Source organism: Centroberyx gerrardi, chromosome 4 (genome assembly GCF_048128805.1).
Source record: "Centroberyx gerrardi isolate f3 chromosome 4, fCenGer3.hap1.cur.20231027, whole genome shotgun sequence".
Classification (NCBI taxonomy): domain Eukaryota; kingdom Metazoa; phylum Chordata; class Actinopteri; order Beryciformes; family Berycidae; genus Centroberyx; species Centroberyx gerrardi.
In genome coordinates this window covers 30340817-30359658 of record NC_136000.1, presented here as the reverse complement: position 1 = coordinate 30359658, position 18842 = coordinate 30340817, and the positions used below count along the sequence as shown (strand labels likewise).

General features: G+C 52.6%; 27 non-coding genes across 27 annotated transcripts; 10 read left to right on the top strand and 17 right to left on the bottom strand.

Annotated features, from left to right (window-relative positions):
• Positions 1-112: 112 nt before the first annotated feature.
• Positions 113-183, bottom strand: trnag-gcc (transfer RNA glycine (anticodon GCC)). Its single transcript has one exon. It is a non-coding gene; the product is annotated as a tRNA-Gly (tRNA).
• A 1126-nt stretch (positions 184-1309) lies between these two features.
• Positions 1310-1380, bottom strand: trnag-gcc (transfer RNA glycine (anticodon GCC)). Its single transcript has one exon. It is a non-coding gene; the product is annotated as a tRNA-Gly (tRNA).
• A 144-nt stretch (positions 1381-1524) lies between these two features.
• Positions 1525-1607, top strand: trnal-cag (transfer RNA leucine (anticodon CAG)). Its single transcript has one exon. It is a non-coding gene; the product is annotated as a tRNA-Leu (tRNA).
• A 644-nt stretch (positions 1608-2251) lies between these two features.
• On the bottom strand, positions 2252-2322 carry trnag-gcc (transfer RNA glycine (anticodon GCC)). The gene has a single exon. It is a non-coding gene; the product is annotated as a tRNA-Gly (tRNA).
• A 144-nt stretch (positions 2323-2466) lies between these two features.
• On the top strand, positions 2467-2549 carry trnal-cag (transfer RNA leucine (anticodon CAG)). Its single transcript has one exon. It is a non-coding gene; the product is annotated as a tRNA-Leu (tRNA).
• Positions 2550-3448: 899 nt separating this feature from the next.
• Positions 3449-3519, bottom strand: trnag-gcc (transfer RNA glycine (anticodon GCC)). The gene has a single exon. It is a non-coding gene; the product is annotated as a tRNA-Gly (tRNA).
• A 144-nt stretch (positions 3520-3663) lies between these two features.
• Positions 3664-3746, top strand: trnal-cag (transfer RNA leucine (anticodon CAG)). Its single transcript has one exon. It is a non-coding gene; the product is annotated as a tRNA-Leu (tRNA).
• Positions 3747-4390: 644 nt separating this feature from the next.
• On the bottom strand, positions 4391-4461 carry trnag-gcc (transfer RNA glycine (anticodon GCC)). Its single transcript has one exon. It is a non-coding gene; the product is annotated as a tRNA-Gly (tRNA).
• Positions 4462-4605: 144 nt separating this feature from the next.
• On the top strand, positions 4606-4688 carry trnal-cag (transfer RNA leucine (anticodon CAG)). The gene has a single exon. It is a non-coding gene; the product is annotated as a tRNA-Leu (tRNA).
• Positions 4689-5332: 644 nt separating this feature from the next.
• trnag-gcc (transfer RNA glycine (anticodon GCC)) lies at positions 5333-5403 on the bottom strand. Its single transcript has one exon. It is a non-coding gene; the product is annotated as a tRNA-Gly (tRNA).
• A 1126-nt stretch (positions 5404-6529) lies between these two features.
• trnag-gcc (transfer RNA glycine (anticodon GCC)) lies at positions 6530-6600 on the bottom strand. Its single transcript has one exon. It is a non-coding gene; the product is annotated as a tRNA-Gly (tRNA).
• Positions 6601-6744: 144 nt separating this feature from the next.
• Positions 6745-6827, top strand: trnal-cag (transfer RNA leucine (anticodon CAG)). The gene has a single exon. It is a non-coding gene; the product is annotated as a tRNA-Leu (tRNA).
• An 899-nt stretch (positions 6828-7726) lies between these two features.
• trnag-gcc (transfer RNA glycine (anticodon GCC)) lies at positions 7727-7797 on the bottom strand. The gene has a single exon. It is a non-coding gene; the product is annotated as a tRNA-Gly (tRNA).
• Positions 7798-7941: 144 nt separating this feature from the next.
• trnal-cag (transfer RNA leucine (anticodon CAG)) lies at positions 7942-8024 on the top strand. The gene has a single exon. It is a non-coding gene; the product is annotated as a tRNA-Leu (tRNA).
• A 644-nt stretch (positions 8025-8668) lies between these two features.
• On the bottom strand, positions 8669-8739 carry trnag-gcc (transfer RNA glycine (anticodon GCC)). Its single transcript has one exon. It is a non-coding gene; the product is annotated as a tRNA-Gly (tRNA).
• Positions 8740-8883: 144 nt separating this feature from the next.
• trnal-cag (transfer RNA leucine (anticodon CAG)) lies at positions 8884-8966 on the top strand. The gene has a single exon. It is a non-coding gene; the product is annotated as a tRNA-Leu (tRNA).
• A 644-nt stretch (positions 8967-9610) lies between these two features.
• trnag-gcc (transfer RNA glycine (anticodon GCC)) lies at positions 9611-9681 on the bottom strand. Its single transcript has one exon. It is a non-coding gene; the product is annotated as a tRNA-Gly (tRNA).
• Positions 9682-10552: 871 nt separating this feature from the next.
• On the bottom strand, positions 10553-10623 carry trnag-gcc (transfer RNA glycine (anticodon GCC)). The gene has a single exon. It is a non-coding gene; the product is annotated as a tRNA-Gly (tRNA).
• A 1126-nt stretch (positions 10624-11749) lies between these two features.
• trnag-gcc (transfer RNA glycine (anticodon GCC)) lies at positions 11750-11820 on the bottom strand. Its single transcript has one exon. It is a non-coding gene; the product is annotated as a tRNA-Gly (tRNA).
• A 144-nt stretch (positions 11821-11964) lies between these two features.
• trnal-cag (transfer RNA leucine (anticodon CAG)) lies at positions 11965-12047 on the top strand. The gene has a single exon. It is a non-coding gene; the product is annotated as a tRNA-Leu (tRNA).
• A 644-nt stretch (positions 12048-12691) lies between these two features.
• On the bottom strand, positions 12692-12762 carry trnag-gcc (transfer RNA glycine (anticodon GCC)). The gene has a single exon. It is a non-coding gene; the product is annotated as a tRNA-Gly (tRNA).
• Positions 12763-13888: 1126 nt separating this feature from the next.
• Positions 13889-13959, bottom strand: trnag-gcc (transfer RNA glycine (anticodon GCC)). Its single transcript has one exon. It is a non-coding gene; the product is annotated as a tRNA-Gly (tRNA).
• A 144-nt stretch (positions 13960-14103) lies between these two features.
• Positions 14104-14186, top strand: trnal-cag (transfer RNA leucine (anticodon CAG)). The gene has a single exon. It is a non-coding gene; the product is annotated as a tRNA-Leu (tRNA).
• Positions 14187-14830: 644 nt separating this feature from the next.
• On the bottom strand, positions 14831-14901 carry trnag-gcc (transfer RNA glycine (anticodon GCC)). Its single transcript has one exon. It is a non-coding gene; the product is annotated as a tRNA-Gly (tRNA).
• A 1813-nt stretch (positions 14902-16714) lies between these two features.
• trnag-gcc (transfer RNA glycine (anticodon GCC)) lies at positions 16715-16785 on the bottom strand. The gene has a single exon. It is a non-coding gene; the product is annotated as a tRNA-Gly (tRNA).
• Positions 16786-17871: 1086 nt separating this feature from the next.
• On the top strand, positions 17872-17954 carry trnal-cag (transfer RNA leucine (anticodon CAG)). The gene has a single exon. It is a non-coding gene; the product is annotated as a tRNA-Leu (tRNA).
• Positions 17955-18598: 644 nt separating this feature from the next.
• trnag-gcc (transfer RNA glycine (anticodon GCC)) lies at positions 18599-18669 on the bottom strand. The gene has a single exon. It is a non-coding gene; the product is annotated as a tRNA-Gly (tRNA).
• Positions 18670-18842: the final 173 nt, after the last annotated feature.

The window sequence follows — 18842 nt, the reverse complement described above, 5'->3', positions numbered from 1 at the left end:
GCTGTGATGAGGATGATGAGTTGCTTCACAATGCCATTGTTGCCTTTGCGGTCGTGGGAACCCTTGAGCTTGACGGCTTTTGCTTGCGTGAGCCGGAGATTGAAAAGCTTGCTGCATTGGCCGGGAATCGAACCCGGGCCTCCCGCGTGGCAGGCGAGAATTCTACCACTGAACCACCAATGCAAGTTCAAAGGGCGCTTTTGACCCCCGGAAATTGGCTGACAGGCAGCGCACGCGTCTCCGCTTACCGCCGACAATTGAAGGCGCAAACGAGTAAGGTTTGCGGCGGCTGCCCCTTCAAGTCTGTCTGTCTGTCTTTGAGCTCCACTCAGGATGGCCGAGCGGTCTAAGGCGCTGCGTTCAGGTCGCAGTCTCCCCTGGAGGCGTGGGTTCGAATCCCACTTCTGACATCCAAGGTTTTGGACGGCAGTCGGACCAGGTCATGTAGTGCTGGCAAACCACAAGGCGAGACAACTGTGATCATCGCCGGATAAACATCCACCAATAAATCAACAAACTCACTGTCACAGAATGGCCCCACCTGCAAGCAGCATTCAAACCTTTGTTGCTCTCGGAAAACACATGAAAAGTGACATTGGGAAAAGCTTCCATCTTTCGAACCTCACTCAGCCCGGCGTTTGTCTGCGGTAAATTGTGTGCGTCACAAGGTGCCGCTAGTTACTCTGATTGGAAGTCAACAAGATGGGGAGGACTGGTTAACGGCGGAGTGATATGACTGGATGTGCAACGGCAGTCTCTCGCGCCAAACGGTCCTGTTATCCAAGAAATAACAGACCTCAGCATGCCTTAATCCCATGTGGGATTCTCGGAAAACACATGAAAAGTGACATTGGGAAAAGCTTCCATCTTTCGAACCTCACTCAGCCCGGCGTTTGTCTGCGGTAAATTGTGTGCGTCACAAGGTGCCGCTAGTTACTCTGATTGGAAGTCAACAAGATGGGGAGGACTGGTTAACGGCGGAGTGATATGACTGGATGTGCAACGGCAGTCTCTCGCGCCAAACGGTCCTGTTATCCAAGAAATAACAGACCTCAGCATGCCTTAGTTGTCCAATCAGAATTGAAGGTTGAGGAAAGTGTGACGTGGCGGCTACAACCGTCCATTCACAGGGTGAGCACCATCCAAACGCTACGGAAACCAAGTTGACACATTTGATTAACCTGCCGGTAGAACAACGCTGTGATGAGGATGATGAGTTGCTTTACAATGCCATTGTTGCCTTTGCGGTCGTGGGAACCCTTGAGCTTGGCGGCTTTTGCTTGCGTGAGCCGGAGATTGAAAAGCTTGCTGCATTGGCCGGGAATCGAACCCGGGCCTCCCGCGTGGCAGGCGAGAATTCTACCACTGAACCACCAATGCAAGTTCAAAGGGCGCGTTTGACCCCCGGAAATTGGCTGACAGGCAGCGCACGCGTCTCCGCTTACCGCCGACAATTAAAGGCGCAAACAAGTAAGGTTTGCGGCGGCTGCCCCTTCAAGTCTGTCTGTCTGTCTTTGAGCTCCAGTCAGGATGGCCGAGCGGTCTAAGGCGCTGCGTTCAGGTCGCAGTCTCCCCTGGAGGCGTGGGTTCGAATCCCACTTCTGACATCCAAGGTTTTGGACGGCAGTCGGACCAGGTCATGTAGTGCTGGCAAACCACAAGGCGAGACAACTGTGATCATCGCCGGATAAACATCCACCAATAAATCAACAAACTCACTGTCACAGAATGGCCCCACCTGCAAGCAGCATTCAAACCTTTGTTGCTCTCGGAAAACACATGAAAAGTGACATTGGGAAAAGCTTCCATCTTTCGAACCTCACTCAGCCCGGCGTTTGTCTGCGGTAAATTGTGTGCGTCACAAGGTGCCGCTAGTTACTCTGATTGGAAGTCAACAAGATGGGGAGGACTGGTTAACGGCGGAGTGATATGACTGGATGTGCAACGGCAGTCTCTCGCGCCAAACGGTCCTGTTATCCAAGAAATAACAGACCTCAGCATGCCTTAGTTGTCCAATCAGAATTGAAGGTTGAGGAAAGTGTGACGTGGCGGCTACAACCGTCCATTCACAGGGTGAGCACCATCCAAACGCTACGGAAACCAAGTTGACACCTTTGATTAACCTGCCGGTAGAACAACGCTGTGATGAGGATGATGAGTTGCTTTACAATGCCATTGTTGCCTTTGCGGTCGTGGGAACCCTTGAGCTTGGCGGCTTTTGCTTGCGTGAGCCGGAGATTGAAAAGCTTGCTGCATTGGCCGGGAATCGAACCCGGGCCTCCCGCGTGGCAGGCGAGAATTCTACCACTGAACCACCAATGCAAGTTCAAAGGGCGCTTTTGACCCCCGGAAATTGGCTGACAGGCAGCGCACGCGTCTCCGCTTACCGCCGACAATTAAAGGCGCAAACGAGTAAGGTTTGCGGCGGCTGCCCCTTCAAGTCTGTCTGTCTGTCTTTGAGCTCCAGTCAGGATGGCCGAGCGGTCTAAGGCGCTGCGTTCAGGTCGCAGTCTCCCCTGGAGGCGTGGGTTCGAATCCCACTTCTGACATCCAAGGTTTTGGACGGCAGTCGGACCAGGTCATGTAGTGCTGGCAAACCACAAGGCGAGACAACTGTGATCATCGCCGGATAAACATCCACCAATAAATCAACAAACTCACTGTCACAGAATGGCCCCACCTGCAAGCAGCATTCAAACCTTTGTTGCTCTCGGAAAACACATGAAAAGTGACATTGGGAAAAGCTTCCATCTTTCGAACCTCACTCAGCCCGGCGTTTGTCTGCGGTAAATTGTGTGCGTCACAAGGTGCCGCTAGTTACTCTGATTGGAAGTCAACAAGATGGGGAGGACTGGTTAACGGCGGAGTGATATGACTGGATGTGCAACGGCAGTCTCTCGCGCCAAACGGTCCTGTTATCCAAGAAATAACAGACCTCAGCATGCCTTAATCCCATGTGGGATTCTCGGAAAACACATGAAAAGTGACATTGGGAAAAGCTTCCATCTTTCGAACCTCACTCAGCCCGGCGTTTGTCTGCGGTAAATTGTGTGCGTCACAAGGTGCCGCTAGTTACTCTGATTGGAAGTCAACAAGATGGGGAGGACTGGTTAACGGCGGAGTGATATGACTGGATGTGCAACGGCAGTCTCTCGCGCCAAACGGTCCTGTTATCCAAGAAATAACAGACCTCAGCATGCCTTAGTTGTCCAATCAGAATTGAAGGTTGAGGAAAGTGTGACGTGGCGGCTACAACCGTCCATTCACAGGGTGAGCACCATCCAAACGCTACGGAAACCAAGTTGACACATTTGATTAACCTGCCGGTAGAACAACGCTGTGATGAGGATGATGAGTTGCTTCACAATGCCATTGTTGCCTTTGCGGTCGTGGGAACCCTTGAGCTTGACGGCTTTTGCTTGCGTGAGCCGGAGATTGAAAAGCTTGCTGCATTGGCCGGGAATCGAACCCGGGCCTCCCGCGTGGCAGGCGAGAATTCTACCACTGAACCACCAATGCAAGTTCAAAGGGCGCTTTTGACCCCCGGAAATTGGCTGACAGGCAGCGCACGCGTCTCCGCTTACCGCCGACAATTAAAGGCGCAAACGAGTAAGGTTTGCGGCGGCTGCCCCTTCAAGTCTGTCTGTCTGTCTTTGAGCTCCAGTCAGGATGGCCGAGCGGTCTAAGGCGCTGCGTTCAGGTCGCAGTCTCCCCTGGAGGCGTGGGTTCGAATCCCACTTCTGACATCCAAGGTTTTGGACGGCAGTCGGACCAGGTCATGTAGTGCTGGCAAACCACAAGGCGAGACAACTGTGATCATCGCCGGATAAACATCCACCAATAAATCAACAAACTCACTGTCACAGAATGGCCCCACCTGCAAGCAGCATTCAAACCTTTGTTGCTCTCGGAAAACACATGAAAAGTGACATTGGGAAAAGCTTCCATCTTTCGAACCTCACTCAGCCCGGCGTTTGTCTGCGGTAAATTGTGTGCGTCACAAGGTGCCGCTAGTTACTCTGATTGGAAGTCAACAAGATGGGGAGGACTGGTTAACGGCGGAGTGATATGACTGGATGTGCAACGGCAGTCTCTCGCGCCAAACGGTCCTGTTATCCAAGAAATAACAGACCTCAGCATGCCTTAGTTGTCCAATCAGAATTGAAGGTTGAGGAAAGTGTGACGTGGCGGCTACAACCGTCCATTCACAGGGTGAGCACCATCCAAACGCTACGGAAACCAAGTTGACACATTTGATTAACCTGCCGGTAGAACAACGCTGTGATGAGGATGATGAGTTGCTTTACAATGCCATTGTTGCCTTTGCGGTCGTGGGAACCCTTGAGCTTGGCGGCTTTTGCTTGCGTGAGCCGGAGATTGAAAAGCTTGCTGCATTGGCCGGGAATCGAACCCGGGCCTCCCGCGTGGCAGGCGAGAATTCTACCACTGAACCACCAATGCAAGTTCAAAGGGCGCTTTTGACCCCCGGAAATTGGCTGACAGGCAGCGCACGCGTCTCCGCTTACCGCCGACAATTGAAGGCGCAAACGAGTAAGGTTTGCGGCGGCTGCCCCTTCAAGTCTGTTTGTCTGTCTTTGAGCTCCAGTCAGGATGGCCGAGCGGTCTAAGGCGCTGCGTTCAGGTCGCAGTCTCCCCTGGAGGCGTGGGTTCGAATCCCACTTCTGACATCCAAGGTTTTGGACGGCAGTCGGACCAGGTCATGTAGTGCTGGCAAACCACAAGGCGAGACAACTGTGATCATCGCCGGATAAACATCCACCAATAAATCAACAAACTCACTGTCACAGAATGGCCCCACCTGCAAGCAGCATTCAAACCTTTGTTGCTCTCGGAAAACACATGAAAAGTGACATTGGGAAAAGCTTCCATCTTTCGAACCTCACTCAGCCCGGCGTTTGTCTGCGGTAAATTGTGTGCGTCACAAGGTGCCGCTAGTTACTCTGATTGGAAGTCAACAAGATGGGGAGGACTGGTTAACGGCGGAGTGATATGACTGGATGTGCAACGGCAGTCTCTCGCGCCAAACGGTCCTGTTATCCAAGAAATAACAGACCTCAGCATGCCTTAGTTGTCCAATCAGAATTGAAGGTTGAGGAAAGTGTGACGTGGCGGCTACAACCGTCCATTCACAGGGTGAGCACCATCCAAACGCTACGGAAACCAAGTTGACACATTTGATTAACCTGCCGGTAGAACAACGCTGTGATGAGGATGATGAGTTGCTTCACAATGCCATTGTTGCCTTTGCGGTCGTGGGAACCCTTGAGCTTGACGGCTTTTGCTTGCGTGAGCCGGAGATTGAAAAGCTTGCTGCATTGGCCGGGAATCGAACCCGGGCCTCCCGCGTGGCAGGCGAGAATTCTACCACTGAACCACCAATGCAAGTTCAAAGGGCGCTTTTGACCCCCGGAAATTGGCTGACAGGCAGCGCACGCGTCTCCGCTTACCGCCGACAATTGAAGGCGCAAACGAGTAAGGTTTGCGGCGGCTGCCCCTTCAAGTCTGTCTGTCTGTCTTTGAGCTCCACTCAGGATGGCCGAGCGGTCTAAGGCGCTGCGTTCAGGTCGCAGTCTCCCCTGGAGGCGTGGGTTCGAATCCCACTTCTGACATCCAAGGTTTTGGACGGCAGTCGGACCAGGTCATGTAGTGCTGGCAAACCACAAGGCGAGACAACTGTGATCATCGCCGGATAAACATCCACCAATAAATCAACAAACTCACTGTCACAGAATGGCCCCACCTGCAAGCAGCATTCAAACCTTTGTTGCTCTCGGAAAACACATGAAAAGTGACATTGGGAAAAGCTTCCATCTTTCGAACCTCACTCAGCCCGGCGTTTGTCTGCGGTAAATTGTGTGCGTCACAAGGTGCCGCTAGTTACTCTGATTGGAAGTCAACAAGATGGGGAGGACTGGTTAACGGCGGAGTGATATGACTGGATGTGCAACGGCAGTCTCTCGCGCCAAACGGTCCTGTTATCCAAGAAATAACAGACCTCAGCATGCCTTAATCCCATGTGGGATTCTCGGAAAACACATGAAAAGTGACATTGGGAAAAGCTTCCATCTTTCGAACCTCACTCAGCCCGGCGTTTGTCTGCGGTAAATTGTGTGCGTCACAAGGTGCCGCTAGTTACTCTGATTGGAAGTCAACAAGATGGGGAGGACTGGTTAACGGCGGAGTGATATGACTGGATGTGCAACGGCAGTCTCTCGCGCCAAACGGTCCTGTTATCCAAGAAATAACAGACCTCAGCATGCCTTAGTTGTCCAATCAGAATTGAAGGTTGAGGAAAGTGTGACGTGGCGGCTACAACCGTCCATTCACAGGGTGAGCACCATCCAAACGCTACGGAAACCAAGTTGACACATTTGATTAACCTGCCGGTAGAACAACGCTGTGATGAGGATGATGAGTTGCTTCACAATGCCATTGTTGCCTTTGCGGTCGTGGGAACCCTTGAGCTTGACGGCTTTTGCTTGCGTGAGCCGGAGATTGAAAAGCTTGCTGCATTGGCCGGGAATCGAACCCGGGCCTCCCGCGTGGCAGGCGAGAATTCTACCACTGAACCACCAATGCAAGTTCAAAGGGCGCTTTTGACCCCCGGAAATTGGCTGACAGGCAGCGCACGCGTCTCCGCTTACCGCCGACAATTAAAGGCGCAAACGAGTAAGGTTTGCGGCGGCTGCCCCTTCAAGTCTGTCTGTCTGTTTTTGAGCTCCAGTCAGGATGGCCGAGCGGTCTAAGGCGCTGCGTTCAGGTCGCAGTCTCCCCTGGAGGCGTGGGTTCGAATCCCACTTCTGACATCCAAGGTTTTGGACGGCAGTCGGACCAGGTCATGTAGTGCTGGCAAACCACAAGGCGAGACAACTGTGATCATCGCCGGATAAACATCCACCAATAAATCAACAAACTCACTGTCACAGAATGGCCCCACCTGCAAGCAGCATTCAAACCTTTGTTGCTCTCGGAAAACACATGAAAAGTGACATTGGGAAAAGCTTCCATCTTTCGAACCTCACTCAGCCCGGCGTTTGTCTGCGGTAAATTGTGTGCGTCACAAGGTGCCGCTAGTTACTCTGATTGGAAGTCAACAAGATGGGGAGGACTGGTTAACGGCGGAGTGATATGACTGGATGTGCAACGGCAGTCTCTCGCGCCAAACGGTCCTGTTATCCAAGAAATAACAGACCTCAGCATGCCTTAATCCCATGTGGGATTCTCGGAAAACACATGAAAAGTGACATTGGGAAAAGCTTCCATCTTTCGAACCTCACTCAGCCCGGCGTTTGTCTGCGGTAAATTGTGTGCGTCACAAGGTGCCGCTAGTTACTCTGATTGGAAGTCAACAAGATGGGGAGGACTGGTTAACGGCGGAGTGATATGACTGGATGTGCAACGGCAGTCTCTCGCGCCAAACGGTCCTGTTATCCAAGAAATAACAGACCTCAGCATGCCTTAGTTGTCCAATCAGAATTGAAGGTTGAGGAAAGTGTGACGTGGCGGCTACAACCGTCCATTCACAGGGTGAGCACCATCCAAACGCTACGGAAACCAAGTTGACACATTTGATTAACCTGCCGGTAGAACAACGCTGTGATGAGGATGATGAGTTGCTTCACAATGCCATTGTTGCCTTTGCGGTCGTGGGAACCCTTGAGCTTGACGGCTTTTGCTTGCGTGAGCCGGAGATTGAAAAGCTTGCTGCATTGGCCGGGAATCGAACCCGGGCCTCCCGCGTGGCAGGCGAGAATTCTACCACTGAACCACCAATGCAAGTTCAAAGGGCGCTTTTGACCCCCGGAAATTGGCTGACAGGCAGCGCACGCGTCTCCGCTTACCGCCGACAATTAAAGGCGCAAACGAGTAAGGTTTGCGGCGGCTGCCCCTTCAAGTCTGTCTGTCTGTCTTTGAGCTCCAGTCAGGATGGCCGAGCGGTCTAAGGCGCTGCGTTCAGGTCGCAGTCTCCCCTGGAGGCGTGGGTTCGAATCCCACTTCTGACATCCAAGGTTTTGGACGGCAGTCGGACCAGGTCATGTAGTGCTGGCAAACCACAAGGCGAGACAACTGTGATCATCGCCGGATAAACATCCACCAATAAATCAACAAACTCACTGTCACAGAATGGCCCCACCTGCAAGCAGCATTCAAACCTTTGTTGCTCTCGGAAAACACATGAAAAGTGACATTGGGAAAAGCTTCCATCTTTCGAACCTCACTCAGCCCGGCGTTTGTCTGCGGTAAATTGTGTGCGTCACAAGGTGCCGCTAGTTACTCTGATTGGAAGTCAACAAGATGGGGAGGACTGGTTAACGGCGGAGTGATATGACTGGATGTGCAACGGCAGTCTCTCGCGCCAAACGGTCCTGTTATCCAAGAAATAACAGACCTCAGCATGCCTTAGTTGTCCAATCAGAATTGAAGGTTGAGGAAAGTGTGACGTGGCGGCTACAACCGTCCATTCACAGGGTGAGCACCATCCAAACGCTACGGAAACCAAGTTGACACATTTGATTAACCTGCCGGTAGAACAACGCTGTGATGAGGATGATGAGTTGCTTTACAATGCCATTGTTGCCTTTGCGGTCGTGGGAACCCTTGAGCTTGGCGGCTTTTGCTTGCGTGAGCCGGAGATTGAAAAGCTTGCTGCATTGGCCGGGAATCGAACCCGGGCCTCCCGCGTGGCAGGCGAGAATTCTACCACTGAACCACCAATGCAAGTTCAAAGGGCGCTTTTGACCCCCGGAAATTGGCTGACAGGCAGCGCACGCGTCTCCGCTTACCGCCGACAATTAAAGGCGCAAACAAGTAAGGTTTGCGGCGGCTGCCCCTTCAAGTCTGTCTGTCTGTCTTTGAGCTCCAGTCAGGATGGCCGAGCGGTCTAAGGCGCTGCGTTCAGGTCGCAGTCTCCCCTGGAGGCGTGGGTTCGAATCCCACTTCTGACATCCAAGGTTTTGGACGGCAGTCGGACCAGGTCATGTAGTGCTGGCAAACCACAAGGCGAGACAACTGTGATCATCGCCGGATAAACATCCACCAATAAATCAACAAACTCACTGTCACAGAATGGCCCCACCTGCAAGCAGCATTCAAACCTTTGTTGCTCTCGGAAAACACATGAAAAGTGACATTGGGAAAAGCTTCCATCTTTCGAACCTCACTCAGCCCGGCGTTTGTCTGCGGTAAATTGTGTGCGTCACAAGGTGCCGCTAGTTACTCTGATTGGAAGTCAACAAGATGGGGAGGACTGGTTAACGGCGGAGTGATATGACTGGATGTGCAACGGCAGTCTCTCGCGCCAAACGGTCCTGTTATCCAAGAAATAACAGACCTCAGCATGCCTTAGTTGTCCAATCAGAATTGAAGGTTGAGGAAAGTGTGACGTGGCGGCTACAACCGTCCATTCACAGGGTGAGCACCATCCAAACGCTACGGAAACCAAGTTGACACATTTGATTAACCTGCCGGTAGAACAACGCTGTGATGAGGATGATGAGTTGCTTTACAATGCCATTGTTGCCTTTGCGGTCGTGGGAACCCTTGAGCTTGGCGGCTTTTGCTTGCGTGAGCCGGAGATTGAAAAGCTTGCTGCATTGGCCGGGAATCGAACCCGGGCCTCCCGCGTGGCAGGCGAGAATTCTACCACTGAACCACCAATGCAAGTTCAAAGGGCGCTTTTGACCCCCGGAAATTGGCTGACAGGCAGCGCACGCGTCTCCGCTTACCGCCGACAATTGAAGGCGCAAACGAGTAAGGTTTGCGGCGGCTGCCCCTTCAAGTCTGTCTGTCTGTCTTTGAGCTCCACTCAGGATGGCCGAGCGGTCTAAGGCGCTGCGTTCAGGTCGCAGTCTCCCCTGGAGGCGTGGGTTCGAATCCCACTTCTGACATCCAAGGTTTTGGACGGCAGTCGGACCAGGTCATGTAGTGCTGGCAAACCACAAGGCGAGACAACTGTGATCATCGCCGGATAAACATCCACCAATAAATCAACAAACTCACTGTCACAGAATGGCCCCACCTGCAAGCAGCATTCAAACCTTTGTTGCTCTCGGAAAACACATGAAAAGTGACATTGGGAAAAGCTTCCATCTTTCGAACCTCACTCAGCCCGGCGTTTGTCTGCGTTAAATTGTGTGCGTCACAAGGTGCCGCTAGTTACTCTGATTGGAAGTCAACAAGATGGGGAGGACTGGTTAACGGCGGAGTGATATGACTGGATGTGCAACGGCAGTCTCTCGCGCCAAACGGTCCTGTTATCCAAGAAATAACAGACCTCAGCATGCCTTAGTTGTCCAATCAGAATTGAAGGTTGAGGAAAGTGTGACGTGGCGGCTACAACCGTCCATTCACAGGGTGAGCACCATCCAAACGCTACGGAAACCAAGTTGACACATTTGATTAACCTGCCGGTAGAACAACGCTGTGATGAGGATGATGAGTTGCTTCACAATGCCATTGTTGCCTTTGCGGTCGTGGGAACCCTTGAGCTTGACGGCTTTTGCTTGCGTGAGCCGGAGATTGAAAAGCTTGCTGCATTGGCCGGGAATCGAACCCGGGCCTCCCGCGTGGCAGGCGAGAATTCTACCACTGAACCACCAATGCAAGTTCAAAGGGCGCTTTTGACCCCCGGAAATTGGCTGACAGGCAGCGCACGCGTCTCCGCTTACCGCCGACAATTGAAGGCGCAAACGAGTAAGGTTTGCGGCGGCTGCCCCTTCAAGTCTGTCTGTCCGTCTTTGAGCTCCACTCAGGATGGCCGAGCGGTCTAAGGCGCTGCGTTCAGGTCGCAGTCTCCCCTGGAGGCGTGGGTTCGAATCCCACTTCTGACATCCAAGGTTTTGGACGGCAGTCGGACCAGGTCATGTAGTGCTGGCAAACCACAAGGCGAGACAACTGTGATCATCGCCGGATAAACATCCACCAATAAATCAACAAACTCACTGTCACAGAATGGCCCCACCTGCAAGCAGCATTCAAACCTTTGTTGCTCTCGGAAAACACATGAAAAGTGACATTGGGAAAAGCTTCCATCTTTCGAACCTCACTCAGCCCGGCGTTTGTCTGCGGTAAATTGTGTGCGTCACAAGGTGCCGCTAGTTACTCTGATTGGAAGTCAACAAGATGGGGAGGACTGGTTAACGGCGGAGTGATATGACTGGATGTGCAACGGCAGTCTCTCGCGCCAAACGGTCCTGTTATCCAAGAAATAACAGACCTCAGCATGCCTTAATCCCATGTGGGATTCTCGGAAAACACATGAAAAGTGACATTGGGAAAAGCTTCCATCTTTCGAACCTCACTCAGCCCGGCGTTTGTCTGCGGTAAATTGTGTGCGTCACAAGGTGCCGCTAGTTACTCTGATTGGAAGTCAACAAGATGGGGAGGACTGGTTAACGGCGGAGTGATATGACTGGATGTGCAACGGCAGTCTCTCGCGCCAAACGGTCCTGTTATCCAAGAAATAACAGACCTCAGCATGCCTTAGTTGTCCAATCAGAATTGAAGGTTGAGGAAAGTGTGACGTGGCGGCTACAACCGTCCATTCACAGGGTGAGCACCATCCAAACGCTACGGAAACCAAGTTGACACATTTGATTAACCTGCCGGTAGAACAACGCTGTGATGAGGATGATGAGTTGCTTCACAATGCCATTGTTGCCTTTGCGGTCGTGGGAACCCTTGAGCTTGACGGCTTTTGCTTGCGTGAGCCGGAGATTGAAAAGCTTGCTGCATTGGCCGGGAATCGAACCCGGGCCTCCCGCGTGGCAGGCGAGAATTCTACCACTGAACCACCAATGCAAGTTCAAAGGGCGCTTTTGACCCCCGGAAATTGGCTGACAGGCAGCGCACGCGTCTCCGCTTACCGCCGACAATTAAAGGCGCAAACGAGTAAGGTTTGCGGCGGCTGCCCCTTCAAGTCTGTCTGTCTGTCTTTGAGCTCCAGTCAGGATGGCCGAGCGGTCTAAGGCGCTGCGTTCAGGTCGCAGTCTCCCCTGGAGGCGTGGGTTCGAATCCCACTTCTGACATCCAAGGTTTTGGACGGCAGTCGGACCAGGTCATGTAGTGCTGGCAAACCACAAGGCGAGACAACTGTGATCATCGCCGGATAAACATCCACCAATAAATCAACAAACTCACTGTCACAGAATGGCCCCACCTGCAAGCAGCATTCAAACCTTTGTTGCTCTCGGAAAACACATGAAAAGTGACATTGGGAAAAGCTTCCATCTTTCGAACCTCACTCAGCCCGGCGTTTGTCTGCGGTAAATTGTGTGCGTCACAAGGTGCCGCTAGTTACTCTGATTGGAAGTCAACAAGATGGGGAGGACTGGTTAACGGCGGAGTGATATGACTGGATGTGCAACGGCAGTCTCTCGCGCCAAACGGTCCTGTTATCCAAGAAATAACAGACCTCAGCATGCCTTAGTTGTCCAATCAGAATTGAAGGTTGAGGAAAGTGTGACGTGGCGGCTACAACCGTCCATTCACAGGGTGAGCACCATCCAAACGCTACGGAAACCAAGTTGACACCTTTGATTAACCTGCCGGTAGAACAACGCTGTGATGAGGATGATGAGTTGCTTTACAATGCCATTGTTGCCTTTGCGGTCGTGGGAACCCTTGAGCTTGGCGGCTTTTGCTTGCGTGAGCCGGAGATTGAAAAGCTTGCTGCATTGGCCGGGAATCGAACCCGGGCCTCCCGCGTGGCAGGCGAGAATTCTACCACTGAACCACCAATGCAAGTTCAAAGGGCGCTTTTGACCCCCGGAAATTGGCTGACAGGCAGCGCACGCGTCTCCGCTTACCGCCGACAATTGAAGGCGCAAACGAGTAAGGTTTGCGGCGGCTGCCCCTTCAAGTCTGTCTGTCTGTCTTTGAGCTCCACTCAGGATGGCCGAGCGGTCTAAGGCGCTGCGTTCAGGTCGCAGTCTCCCCTGGAGGCGTGGGTTCGAATCCCACTTCTGACATCCAAGGTTTTGGACGGCAGTCGGACCAGGTCATGTAGTGCTGGCAAACCACAAGGCGAGACAACTGTGATCATCGCCGGATAAACATCCACCAATAAATCAACAAACTCACTGTCACAGAATGGCCCCACCTGCAAGCAGCATTCAAACCTTTGTTGCTCTCGGAAAACACATGAAAAGTGACATTGGGAAAAGCTTCCATCTTTCGAACCTCACTCAGCCCGGCGTTTGTCTGCGGTAAATTGTGTGCGTCACAAGGTGCCGCTAGTTACTCTGATTGGAAGTCAACAAGATGGGGAGGACTGGTTAACGGCGGAGTGATATGACTGGATGTGCAACGGCAGTCTCTCGCGCCAAACGGTCCTGTTATCCAAGAAATAACAGACCTCAGCATGCCTTAATCCCATGTGGGATTCTCGGAAAACACATGAAAAGTGACATTGGGAAAAGCTTCCATCTTTCGAACCTCACTCAGCCCGGCGTTTGTCTGCGGTAAATTGTGTGCGTCACAAGGTGCCGCTAGTTACTCTGATTGGAAGTCAACAAGATGGGGAGGACTGGTTAACGGCGGAGTGATATGACTGGATGTGCAACGGCAGTCTCTCGCGCCAAACGGTCCTGTTATCCAAGAAATAACAGACCTCAGCATGCCTTAGTTGTCCAATCAGAATTGAAGGTTGAGGAAAGTGTGACGTGGCGGCTACAACCGTCCATTCACAGGGTGAGCACCATCCAAACGCTACGGAAACCAAGTTGACACATTTGATTAACCTGCCGGTAGAACAACGCTGTGATGAGGATGATGAGTTGCTTCACAATGCCATTGTTGCCTTTGCGGTCGTGGGAACCCTTGAGCTTGACGGCTTTTGCTTGCGTGAGCCGGAGATTGAAAAGCTTGCTGCATTGGCCGGGAATCGAACCCGGGCCTCCCGCGTGGCAGGCGAGAATTCTACCACTGAACCACCAATGCAAGTTCAAAGGGCGCTTTTGACCCCCGGAAATTGGCTGACAGGCAGCGCACGCGTCTCCGCTTACCGCCGACAATTAAAGGCGCAAACGAGTAAGGTTTGCGGCGGCTGCCCCTTCAAGTCTGTCTGTCTGTCTTTGAGCTCCAGTCAGGATGGCCGAGCGGTCTAAGGCGCTGCGTTCAGGTCGCAGTCTCCCCTGGAGGCGTGGGTTCGAATCCCACTTCTGACATCCAAGGTTTTGGACGGCAGTCGGACCAGGTCATGTAGTGCTGGCAAACCACAAGGCGAGACAACTGTGATCATCGCCGGATAAACATCCACCAATAAATCAACAAACTCACTGTCACAGAATGGCCCCACCTGCAAGCAGCATTCAAACCTTTGTTGCTCTCGGAAAACACATGAAAAGTGACATTGGGAAAAGCTTCCATCTTTCGAACCTCACTCAGCCCGGCGTTTGTCTGCGGTAAATTGTGTGCGTCACAAGGTGCCGCTAGTTACTCTGATTGGAAGTCAACAAGATGGGGAGGACTGGTTAACGGCGGAGTGATATGACTGGATGTGCAACGGCAGTCTCTCGCGCCAAACGGTCCTGTTATCCAAGAAATAACAGACCTCAGCATGCCTTAGTTGTCCAATCAGAATTGAAGGTTGAGGAAAGTGTGACGTGGCGGCTACAACCGTCCATTCACAGGGTGAGCACCATCCAAACGCTACGGAAACCAAGTTGACACCTTTGATTAACCTGCCGGTAGAACAACGCTGTGATGAGGATGATGAGTTGCTTTACAATGCCATTGTTGCCTTTGCGGTCGTGGGAACCCTTGAGCTTGGCGGCTTTTGCTTGCGTGAGCCGGAGATTGAAAAGCTTGCTGCATTGGCCGGGAATCGAACCCGGGCCTCCCGCGTGGCAGGCGAGAATTCTACCACTGAACCACCAATGCAAGTTCAAAGGGCGCTTTTGACCCCCGGAAATTGGCTGACAGGCAGCGCACGCGTCTCCGCTTACCGCCGACAATTGAAGGCGCAAACGAGTAAGGTTTGCGGCGGCTGCCCCTTCAAGTCTGTCTGTCTGTCTTTGAGCTCCACTCAGGATGGCCGAGCGGTCTAAGGCGCTGCGTTCAGGTCGCAGTCTCCCCTGGAGGCGTGGGTTCGAATCCCACTTCTGACATCCAAGGTTTTGGACGGCAGTCGGACCAGGTCATGTAGTGCTGGCAAACCACAAGGCGAGACAACTGTGATCATCGCCGGATAAACATCCACCAATAAATCAACAAACTCACTGTCACAGAATGGCCCCACCTGCAAGCAGCATTCAAACCTTTGTTGCTCTCGGAAAACACATGAAAAGTGACATTGGGAAAAGCTTCCATCTTTCGAACCTCACTCAGCCCGGCGTTTGTCTGCGGTAAATTGTGTGCGTCACAAGGTGCCGCTAGTTACTCTGATTGGAAGTCAACAAGATGGGGAGGACTGGTTAACGGCGGAGTGATATGACTGGATGTGCAACGGCAGTCTCTCGCGCCAAACGGTCCTGTTATCCAAGAAATAACAGACCTCAGCATGCCTTAGTTGTCCAATCAGAATTGAAGGTTGAGGAAAGTGTGACGTGGCGGCTACAACCGTCCATTCACAGGGTGAGCACCATCCAAACGCTACGGAAACCAAGTTGACACCTTTGATTAACCTGCCGGTAGAACAACGCTGTGATGAGGATGATGAGTTGCTTTACAATGCCATTGTTGCCTTTGCGGTCGTGGGAACCCTTGAGCTTGGCGGCTTTTGCTTGCGTGAGCCGGAGATTGAAAAGCTTGCTGCATTGGCCGGGAATCGAAACCGGGCCTCCCGCGTGGCAGGCGAGAATTCTACCACTGAACCACCAATGCAAGTTCAAAGGGCGCTTTTGACCCCCGGAAATTGGCTGACAGGCAGCGCACGCGTCTCCGCTTACCGCCGACAATTAAAGGCGCAAACGAGTAAGGTTTGCGGCGGCTGCCCCTTCAAGTCTGTCTGTCTGTCTTTGAGCTCCACTCAGGATGGCCGAGCGGTCTAAGGCGCTGCGTTCAGGTCGCAGTCTCCCCTGGAGGCGTGGGTTCGAATCCCACTTCTGACATCCAAGGTTTTGGACGGCAGTCGGACCAGGTCATGTAGTGCTGGCAAACCACAAGGCGAGACAACTGTGATCATCGCCGGATAAACATCCACCAATAAATCAACAAACTCACTGTCACAGAATGGCCCCACCTGCAAGCAGCATTCAAACCTTTGTTGCTCTCGGAAAACACATGAAAAGTGACATTGGGAAAAGCTTCCATCTTTCGAACCTCACTCAGCCCGGCGTTTGTCTGCGGTAAATTGTGTGCGTCACAAGGTGCCGCTAGTTACTCTGATTGGAAGTCAACAAGATGGGGAGGACTGGTTAACGGCGGAGTGATATGACTGGATGTGCAACGGCAGTCTCTCGCGCCAAACGGTCCTGTTATCCAAGAAATAACAGACCTCAGCATGCCTTAGTTGTCCAATCAGAATTGAAGGTTGAGGAAAGTGTGACGTGGCGGCTACAACCGTCCATTCACAGGGTGAGCACCATCCAAACGCTACGGAAACCAAGTTGACACCTTTGATTAACCTGCCGGTAGAACAACGCTGTGATGAGGATGATGAGTTGCTTTACAATGCCATTGTTGCCTTTGCGGTCGTGGGAACCCTTGAGCTTGGCGGCTTTTGCTTGCGTGAGCCGGAGATTGAAAAGCTTGCTGCATTGGCCGGGAATCGAACCCGGGCCTCCCGCGTGGCAGGCGAGAATTCTACCACTGAACCACCAATGCAAGTTCAAAGGGCGCTTTTGACCCCCGGAAATTGGCTGACAGGCAGCGCACGCGTCTCCGCTTACCGCCGACAATTGAAGGCGCAAACGAGTAAGGTTTGCGGCGGCTGCCCCTTCAAGTCTGTCTGTCTGTCTTTGAGCTCCACTCAGGATGGCCGAGCGGTCTAAGGCGCTGCGTTCAGGTCGCAGTCTCCCCTGGAGGCGTGGGTTCGAATCCCACTTCTGACATCCAAGGTTTTGGACGGCAGTCGGACCAGGTCATGTAGTGCTGGCAAACCACAAGGCGAGACAACTGTGATCATCGCCGGATAAACATCCACCAATAAATCAACAAACTCACTGTCACAGAATGGCCCCACCTGCAAGCAGCATTCAAACCTTTGTTGCTCTCGGAAAACACATGAAAAGTGACATTGGGAAAAGCTTCCATCTTTCGAACCTCACTCAGCCCGGCGTTTGTCTGCGGTAAATTGTGTGCGTCACAAGGTGCCGCTAGTTACTCTGATTGGAAGTCAACAAGATGGGGAGGACTGGTTAACGGCGGAGTGATATGACTGGATGTGCAACGGCAGTCTCTCGCGCCAAACGGTCCTGTTATCCAAGAAATAACAGACCTCAGCATGCCTTAGTTGTCCAATCAGAATTGAAGGTTGAGGAAAGTGTGACGTGGCGGCTACAACCGTCCATTCACAGGGTGAGCACCATCCAAACGCTACGGAAACCAAGTTGACACCTTTGATTAACCTGCCGGTAGAACAACGCTGTGATGAGGATGATGAGTTGCTTTACAATGCCATTGTTGCCTTTGCGGTCGTGGGAACCCTTGAGCTTGGCGGCTTTTGCTTGCGTGAGCCGGAGATTGAAAAGCTTGCTGCATTGGCCGGGCATCGAAACCTGGCCTCCCGCGTGGCAGGCGAGAATTCTACCACTGAACCACCAATGCAAGTTCAAAGGGCGCTTTTGACCCCCGGAAATTGGCTGACAGGCAGCGCACGCGTCTCCGCTTACCGCCGACAATTAAAGGCGCAAACGAGTAAGGTTTGCGGCGGCTGCCCCTTCAAGTCTGTCTGTCTGTCTTTGAGCTCCAGTCAGGATGGCCGAGCGGTCTAAGGCGCTGCGTTCAGGTCGCAGTCTCCCCTGGAGGCGTGGGTTCGAATCCCACTTCTGACATCCAAGGTTTTGGACGGCAGTCGGACCAGGTCATGTAGTGCTGGCAAACCACAAGGCGAGACAACTGTGATCATCGCCGGATAAACATCCACCAATAAATCAACAAACTCACTGTCACAGAATGGCCCCACCTGCAAGCAGCATTCAAACCTTTGTTGCTCTCGGAAAACACATGAAAAGTGACATTGGGAAAAGCTTCCATCTTTCGAACCTCACTCAGCCCGGCGTTTGTCTGCGGTAAATTGTGTGCGTCACAAGGTGCCGCTAGTTACTCTGATTGGAAGTCAACAAGATGGGGAGGACTGGTTAACGGCGGAGTGATATGACTGGATGTGCAACGGCAGTCTCTCGCGCCAAACGGTCCTGTTATCCAAGAAATAACAGACCTCAGCATGCCTTAGTTGTCCAATCAGAATTGAAGGTTGAGGAAAGTGTGACGTGGCGGCTACAACCGTCCATTCACAGGGTGAGCACCATCCAAACGCTACGGAAACCAAGTTGACACCTTTGATTAACCTGCCGGTAGAACAACGCTGTGATGAGGATGATGAGTTGCTTTACAATGCCATTGTTGCCTTTGCGGTCGTGGGAACCCTTGAGCTTGGCGGCTTTTGCTTGCGTGAGCCGGAGATTGAAAAGCTTGCTGCATTGGCCGGGAATCGAACCCGGGCCTCCCGCGTGGCAGGCGAGAATTCTACCACTGAACCACCAATGCAAGTTCAAAGGGCGCTTTTGACCCCCGGAAATTGGCTGACAGGCAGCGCACGCGTCTCCGCTTACCGCCGACAATTGAAGGCGCAAACGAGTAAGGTTTGCGGCGGCTGCCCCTTCAAGTCTGTCTGTCTGTCTTTGAGCTCCACTCAGGATGGCCGAGCGGTCTAAGGCGCT